The sequence below is a fragment of the Saccopteryx leptura genome, chromosome 2 (genome assembly GCF_036850995.1).
Source record: "Saccopteryx leptura isolate mSacLep1 chromosome 2, mSacLep1_pri_phased_curated, whole genome shotgun sequence".
NCBI lineage: Eukaryota > Metazoa > Chordata > Mammalia > Chiroptera > Emballonuridae > Saccopteryx > Saccopteryx leptura.
The window spans coordinates 327802531-327811733 of record NC_089504.1 but is presented as its reverse complement, the minus strand read 5'-3'; positions in this window follow the sequence as shown (position 1 = coordinate 327811733).

Genomic DNA, 9203 nt, shown 5'->3' with positions numbered 1-9203 from the left:
AAAATTTTAAAAAGGAAATTAAAACTAAGAAAGATTATATATATTTATTAGTTAATTAAAAACAATAAATCATGTTAATATAAATAACATTTTTATTAAAATAATTGTTTCCTCCCCACCCCCCACCCCACCAACCTTTAACCAATGAATACACACTATAGTAACACGAAGCGGATAACTGCCCACCCTGTTGTGCAGGACCGTCTGGGTGGTAGAGTGCACATCCCAGAGCTCCTCCTGGGATCAGGCTGAGGGTGGACATCTGGAACCACCTCTTTGCTTGCCTTGTCTTCTGGTCTATCCTGTTCTCCTTGTTCTCTTACAGGTTTCTCCTGTGAATACTCCCTCAGTAAATCCCTCATTTGCACAAGAATAAATAAATAAAAATAATTGTTTCCTCAAGCTAAAATATTATTAGTAAGAAGAGTGGCATTATGTTAGATTTTTGTACAGCTCCTTAATACTGTATCTGACTTAATAGAAGGCATGCAGATTCTTATATCCGCTTCTGTAGTCGATCTGTTGCCATGTAAACATCCCGTGGCCTCTGGAAAGCTCTACTGTACATTCATGAGAAAGAAAGCATGAACAAGGGCAAATAACATCTTAGTATTATTATGAAAATTATTTTATGATCTGAAAAAAATGCTTTGTGAATTGTATAAGGTTTAGATCTACTATAGACATTGCTTTATTTTTATGCTCTTGATTTAAAAAGGTTTTGTTGAAAATGCTATTGAATATTGCAATCTAAATAGTGCATTGGATGGCTTTTTTTTGTCAACCTGATCTATGTTACCAATATGTATCATCTCCTTCTCTCTATAGTGTACTTAATCTTTGCTTTCTTTGCACAATGTCTTTGGTTGCAAGTCATAAGCCTAAGGCAAAAAAATGACAGCAATTTCCCCCCAAAAAGAAAACAGTTTGATTTCATGGGCCAGATCATACTTTGAGAACCACTGCCCTAGAGAAACTCAAGCACATGTATGAAGATGCTCTTTGTAGCACTGTTTGTTACAATGAGAAAGTAGAGCCAACATCCATCTTGTAGTCCATCCATAGGGGATGATAAGATCAATGCCGGCTGCACTATTGTTGCTTTGCTCACTACATATTTCCAGTTCTTAGCACATGTTGGCACATGATGGGTGCTTAGTAAATATTTGAGTAAGGAGGGAAGTGAGAGAGGCAGCAAGGGAGGAAATATAAATATTATTCTGCAACTTGCTTTAAAATTGAACTTATTTTGTGAACATCTTTTCAAAGATGTAGGCTTTTATCTCACAGGGTAGAAATGATAGAAAGCCATGTGATTTTTTTATAACTAGTTAGCTTATTTTGTTAATGTCTAAAAATAAAGGTGTATGGCTCTGCCCGGATAGCTCCAATGGTTAGAGCATTATCCCAAAGTGCAAAGGTTGCTGGTTCAATCCCTGGTCAGGGCACATACAGAAACAGATCGATGTTCTTGTCTCTCTCTTTCCCTGTCTCTGTTTCTAAAAATCAATAAATAAAATTTTTTAAAATTAATTAAATAAAGGTTTATGTATTTAAGATGTTTTAGCTGTTAATCACCACAGGCTACACACCACTGCCCTCTAGTGGCACATTTAGAAGTCAAAACATTATGGTCAAAATGGCCTTTGCTCAGAAATTTCGCCCACTTTTTGTTTGGAGTGATTCTGTAATTCAGACAAAAAAAGCAAAAGGAGTCAATTATTTAAAGGCCTTTCTAGAAATAATATAACCAATGTAAATCTCTTGTTACCCTTGTAATTTTCATGTGATTTTCAAATTTGCTAACATTTCTCAGATCATACAGCAAAACCAATTAAAACACATTAATATTTTGTTCATGTAAATATATTTTTCTTTCTCTTTTCTTGATTTTGCCTAGTCTCAATTTACATAGTAAGTTTTAAAACTGCATGAAGAAAAAAAATAGCAATGAATAGTAACCGCTCAATAAATATTTATACTTGCTGCTAATAAGAAAAACTGTTGGGGACCAACAAAGCCAACAGGACTTTTAGAGTTTGGATATCCGGGGGACAGAGGTGCTGGGAGCTGACTGTAAGCTGACAGACAGTTTGCCCAACTCCCCACCTCACCTGCCTGATTAAGTTGCAAAAGGCTGTGATGCTCATCCTGCCTCCCATGTTCCCCAGAAGGACTGGAAGGAAGTTACTTCTTTGTGTAAGGTTGTGTATGTTAAGTATTGGTGGGGGGTTCTCTGCACCTAGTGGAGTTCTTGGGTTGCCTTGGAAACATTGTTGATTTGCTAATTTCCACATTGACCTGTAAATAAAGAAGGCTGCAGTTTCTGGGGGCGCTCTGTTTTGCAGCTCTGCCAGGGCAGGAGTTGCTGCTGGCAGAGAGCTGTGAAGCCCTTCCGAAACCCATCTTTTATATGTCTTTAATTCTTTGTCTATTTTCATTAAATCCGTACCGTTCCTGCTCGGGACCCTGGAATATTACTCGTCGGCGGGTCGCAACAAAAACACATTCATAGCCTTGTTTAAATGCCCTTTTTTGTTCAATTTTGTAGCCTCAATACCTAACACAAGTGGGAGTCCAATAAATATTATGGGAAAATGGTAGGGAGGGAAGGAGAGAAGATGGAAGAGAATAAGGAAGGAAGGCTGATTATGTTTGTTTATTTTTTTTTAAGTTTTTCTTTATTTTGTTATTTTTAAATGTTTATTTTATTCATTTGAGAGAGAGAGAGACAAAAACATCAATCTGTTCCTGTATGTGCCCTCTCCAGGGATTGAACCAGCAATTTCTGTACTTCATGGTGATGCTCTAACCAACAAGTCATCCAGCCAGGGCAAGGATGATTATGTCTTAAAAAAAGATAAAAGACCTTGGCTAGTTTGCTCAGTGGTGGAGTCTCCACCTGGCATGTGGAGGTCCCAGTTTGATTCCAGTCAAGGCACACTGTTAATCCAAATTCGGAGGGACCCGAATTATGGAAGACAGGAGCAAGGTCCGTCGTTTACACATTAAAGCTTTATTGTCTAGCTTGGCCAAGCGGCGGGAACTCCGACAGAAATCTGACGGAGAGCGTGCTGGCCCTTTGTTCTACTTAGTTTTTATAGTTTTGTAAGTGGGAAGTACAGAAGCAAACATTGCAATTAGGAGCCCCTTACTGCTATTGGTTATAGTCATATGTCCTTTAACATGATAGGACCACGTTCAATTTGCAAACCATACATCATTTTGGAGAAAACAAAATTTACAAGTCAACACAATGGTAGAAAGATATCTCTTTACATATTAAAAGGCCTTCCTATATTTTCTAGTGTTCATCCGCCATCTCTCTGTCCAGAGTCAGAGGTATTAACCACATGCATTTACATAAGAGAGGTAGTTTCCGTGGGGACAAATGCCCACAAATGGCTCATAGTTATAAGAAAAGGTTTATTTTGGCTTTTCCCTTCCTGCACCTGGCTAGCCATTCACTCCTTTCCCCACAGGTGTGGTGGAATGTCAGGGAATCTATGCTTTCCTTCCCTTTTCATTTACAATACAATGGCAAGAGCCATCCTGGTTATGCCAATCACACAGTACAGAAACTATTCTCACAATTTCTCTGCACACCTTAACCCAAATTAATAAAATGTTCTCCAAGCCTCCTAAAATATTAATATTAATTCTGTAGCCTTTGGTACTTTACAACACCTGCGGGTGAAATGGCTCAGTGGCTCCTCACACACAAGGGAAGCAACCATGTGCTTCTCCACCTCTCCCCACCCCTCTCTCTTACTTTACCCCCTTTCTCCTCCCACAGCCACGGCTTCATTCAAGCAAATTGGTCCTAGGCATGGCTCCATGGCCTAGCCTCAGGCACTGAAATAGCCTAGTTGCTGAGCAATGGAGCAGCAGCCCCAGATGGGCAAAGCATCGCCTTGTAGAGGGCTTGGTGGTGGATACTGGTTGGGCTGCATGTGGAGGTCTATCTCTCTGCCCCCCTGCCTCTAAGTAAAAGAAAAAATAAATAAATATAGATGTTATGATGGTGAGGAGCCACTGCACCACCTCCCCCGCAGGTGTTGTAAAGTACCAAAAGGTACAGAATTAATATTAATATTTTGGGAGGTTTGAAGAACATTTTATTAATTTAGGTTAAGGTGTGCAGAGAAATTGTGAGAAATAGTCTCTGTACTGTGTGATTGGCATGACCAGGATGGCCCTTGGCATTGTATTGTAAATGCAAAGGGGTGAATGGCTAGCCAGGTACAGGGAGAGAAAAGCCGAAATAAACCTTTTCTTATAGCAATGAGCCATTTGCGGGCATTTGTCCCCACAGAAACTACCTCTCCTATGTAAATGTGTGTGGTTAACACGTGTGACTCTGGACAAAGAGATGGCAGATAAACACTAGATAATATAGGAATGCCTTTTAATATGTAAGAGACATCTTTCTGCCATTGTGTTGACTTGTAAATTTTGTTTTCTCCAAAATGATGTATGGCTTGCAAATTGAACATGGTCCTATCATGTTAAAGGACATATGACTATAACCAATAGTGGTAAGGGGCTCCTAATTACAATTTTTGTTTCTGTACTTCCCTCTTACAAAACTATAAAAACTAAGTAGAACAAAGGGCTGGTGCGCGCTCTCCCTCACACCTTTGTCGGAGTTGCCCCTGCTTGACCAAGCTAGACAATAAAGCTTTGATGTGTAATCGACAGACTTTCTTCGTGTCTTCAATGTTTCGGGTCCCTCCGGATTAGGCTTAACAATGGTCAGAGTGCCTTTTATCTCTATGAGTCTAGAGCATCAATAACTATACCAAAGAGACCATAGTTAACTAGGAAGCCTTCAAAAACAACCTAAAATCATTGCTCTGACAAGGAAGGGGTTCAAGTTTCCTTATCTTATCACCAGTGAAGCAGCCCTGCCTTAAACATGGTAACTGGGGTCCTCAATTTTCAAATATTTGTTATCTAAGTCTCCACATTTATGAGTATGGATAGGGAAAATTCATCAAAACATGAAGACATTTAACCATCAACTTCCAATTAGCCCCCTTGCAAAAATTTCTCCCCACTTAATATTCATATCTATCCCCACCTCTCTAGGTAACATCTTGTCCCTCAGGTGATATAAACATTGCATAATAAAATAAAAATACTGTATAATAAAAATTATTTTAAAGCAATACTGCATATCTTCCACCAAAAGAAGAAGTATTTCCACAAAGTACATAAAAATGATGGGGGAAACTGCTTGAATCACAAGCAAAGCCACTGACAAATGAGAATATGGCAGAGAAAAGTAATACATAATAGTGACAGATACTTCTTGTTCTGGTTATATATTGCTACCTGACCAATTTACTGGTTTAAACCAACAACAATTGCCCTGGCCGGTTGGCTCAGTGGGAGAGCATCAACCCAGCGTGTGGAAGTTCCAGGTTTGATTCTCAGCCAGGACACACAGGAGAAGCATCCATCTGCTTCTCCACCCTTCCCCCTCTCCTTTCTCTCTTCCCCTCACACAGCCAAGGCTCCATTGGAGCAAAGTTGGCCGGAGCACTGGGGATGGCTCCATGGCCTCAACCTCAGGCACTAGAATGGCTCTGGTTGCAATGAAGCAATGCCCCATATGGGCAGATCATCGCCCCCTAGTGGGCTTTCTGGGTGGATCCCAGTTGGGCACACACAGAAGTCTGTCTCTCTGCCTCCCCACTTCTCACTTCAGAAAAATACAAAAAAAAAAAAAAAAAAAAGCAATCATTTCATTTCCTCTCACAGTTTCTGTGGTCAGAAATCCGCAGGGGGCTGGGCTGGACAGTTCTGGGTTGCAATTTCTCACGCAGTTGCAGTGGGATAATGGCGCCCCCTCCTCACACCCAGGTACCCAGCCCCATTTAATCCCTAATAGGTCTGTTGCCTTTGGAATAAAGCCAAAAAACATACATATGGCTTTCCAAATGTTCTGTGGTGTGGCTCAATTTTTCTAAGCTCATCTCATGCCATCGTGCACCCTTCTTGTCGACCACCTACACTGGTCTTCAGTTTCTCAGATCCATTGCCAGCTGCCATTGCCAGAACCTTGCTTTCAAAAACAACCTAAAATCATCACTCCTGCTGTAGTTCCTGCTACCAGTAATTCTCTCCCCCTATCGCCTTTCATAGTAGACATCTGCTACTTTGCCTATCCAAAGAACTGTCTCATTTTCCTGATAAAAAAACAAACAAACAAAAGAACCTGTTTTTTCTTTCCATCACCTCATGGACCTTGTAGTAACATGGCTCCCTTCCCCCATCCTAACATGTAATTCAAGCTGGCAGATCAAAGCACCTCATCTACTAGATACAGTGATTGGTCCAGGATGGACCATGTGATCCAAGCAGAACTGAGCAGTCTTTTTCCTATAATTGCTAGTAATTCTGGGCACTGGAACATATTTGTATATGGGGGGAAAATCTATGAAGTCAACACAGAGTAAAGCAAGACTAAAAGATGGAGGAAAAGAAAGAAATCGTGATGACAGTGTTTAAATCCCTGAATTCTGGCCTTTCCTGAAGACTGTCTACCCTCTTGACTTTTTTTTTTTTTGTATTTTTCTGAAGCTGGAAACGGGGAGAGACAGACTCCCGCATGCGCCCGACCGGACCCACCCGGCACGCCCACCAGGGGCAACGCTCTGCCCACCAGGGGGCGATGCTCTGCCCCTCCGTGGCGTCGCTCTGCCTCGACCAGAGCCACTCTAGCGCCTGGGGCAGAGGCCAAGGAACCATCCCCAGCGCCCGGGCCATCTTTGCTCCAATGGAGCCTTGGCTGCGGGAGGGGAGGAGAGAGACGGAGAGGAGGGAGGGGTGGGGGTGGAGAAGCAAATGGGCGCTTCTCCTATGTGCCCTGGCCGGGAACCGAACCTGGGTCCCCCACACGCCAGGCCGACGCTCTACCGCTGAGCCAACCGGCCAGGGCCCCCCTTGACTTTCCTGTTACATGAAACTAGTTATGCTCAAGTTAGGGTTGGGTTTCTACTGCTTCATTGTCCTTTATCTGCCTAACTCTTAAAGAAAAGTCAGATTCCAGAAAGCCTTCACAGACCTTCCTGTGTAGGGCAAATCTTTTATGTGTTCTTTGTGTACTCCCCAGCATAGCAGTCACCACAATTATTGCTTCACCTTTATTCATGGAATTGTGTAAATATCTTCTCACAAGTTCCATGAGAGGGCCTTGGGTTTTGCTCAACACCTGGCCTAGAGCAGGCATTCCATGAATATTTGCAAAACAAATGAATTACATAATGAATACAAATTTCTGATGAGCAGCATGTGAAGCCCAGAAGAGATCAGAAAGAAGAGTCCTTCGTTCTTATAAAAAAAAAAAACAAAAAAAAAAAAACTGGTCCTGGCTGGTTGGTTTAGTGGATAGAGCGTAGGCCAGCTAGGACATCCCAGATTCAGTTCCCAGCCAAGGCACACAAGAGAAGTGACAATCTGCTTCTCTTCCTCTCCCTCTCCCCCTTCTTTTCCTCTTCCCCTTCCCTCAGGTAAGCAGCTAGGTGCTGAGGATAGCTCTGTTGGTCCCAGCGTCAGCTTCAGGTGCTAAAAATACCTCGATTGATTCGAGCATCATCGAGCATCAGGCCCAGAAGGGGGTTGCCAGGTAGAGGGGCACATGTGGGAATGAATCTGTCTCACTATCTCCCCTTCTCTCACTTAAAAAAAATAAGACTAGAAACCAAAATAAACCACTCTTAACATGACTTCATATTTCTCAACAAAAATGTAGCTGCTGTCTTTCCCTGGAACTCCATTTTCATTCTTCCAGTTTAAGCAGATTTTGGTTCTTAAAATAAAACAAAACAAAATTCTTTTTAAAGAACCTTTTATTTTTTTATTTTAAGATAAAATAAGAAATACAAAAAAACCCATTCATGGTTACAACGTTTCTGGAAAAAAAGTAGAGTAAAATATATAACCAAACACATGTAAATTTAGTTAATGATAATAGCAGCATTTTTTGAGAGAGAGAGAGAGAGAAGACAGGAAGGGAGGTTGGGAGGAGGAGGAGGAACAGAGAAAGGGAGAGGAGTACTAAGCTTCAACTCATAGGTGCTTCACTTTAGTTGTTCACCAATTGCTTCTCCTACGTACCTTGACCTGAGGGGAGGGCATGTTCAAGCAGAGCCAGTGACCAGCTGCTCAAGCCAGCGACGCCCACACTCAAGCTTGGGACCTCGGCGTTTTGAATTCAGATTTCTGCATTCCAGGGACGGGGGGGGGGGGGGGGGGGGGGGGGGGGGGGGGAGTGATGCTCTATCCACTGTGCCATCACCGGTCAGGTGATAAAGGGAGCATTTAAAATCAGTGAAGAAAAGGAGGATGAGCCATTAAATGGAACTCAGAAAAGTTAAGTAACTTACCCAAAGTCACACAGCTCGTAAATGAGCTGAACAAAACTGTAAAGTTATTTGATGGGGTCCTCCACTCCGACGGACAGGGCGATGACCAACCGTAGGTAAGTCTAGGACCTCCGGAGGACTCTACATCTCAGTGATAACCTCGCTCACTTGGCGCTGGCACCAGCAGGTGCACCTACCTGCGCTGTGCAGGACCCTCTAGGAGTGGACTCACAGGAGACTCAGCACAGGACCGAGCCGGTCGTGTTGGCGCAGAGTAGACACCTGAGCCTGTGGGAGGCGGCCTGGGGGAGCACGCGCGGGCTGGTGGGCACAGCAGAGGTCAAAAGGAAAGCGCCGGGTAGGACGACCGCCTCCTGGGGGAGCACACCGGAAGTGGCCGCTGAGCCGCGGGCGTGACGTCCAAGAAGTTGGCCCCACGCCCCAGTGAGAAGCAGGTGCATGGCGGCCGTGGAGGGGCCCCAGTAAGGCGGGAGGCTGGGGGGTGGCCTGGAAGTGAGACCTCGCTGCATTCGCTGAGCTGCAGGCACCGGCGCCTGGGTTCCTCTGGGAGGTGGGGTGGAGAGCAGCTCTTCGGAGGTAGGAGGTGAACCCCTCTTCGAGTTGGGAGAGACTGCGGCCTCTAGGACGCAGGAGCGTGGGGCTGGGCCTTCTATGTCCCTGGCCCTCTTCTGGGTCTCGGTGAGCCTGGTCCAGGGCCCTCCCCCTGCTCTAGTGTGTTCCTCCTGTGGGTATCGCAGACCACACCTCCCCCCAGACCCAGAATCAACCCTCACGCTACATTGACCCTATTCCTTGCCCCGCGCCGTGGCA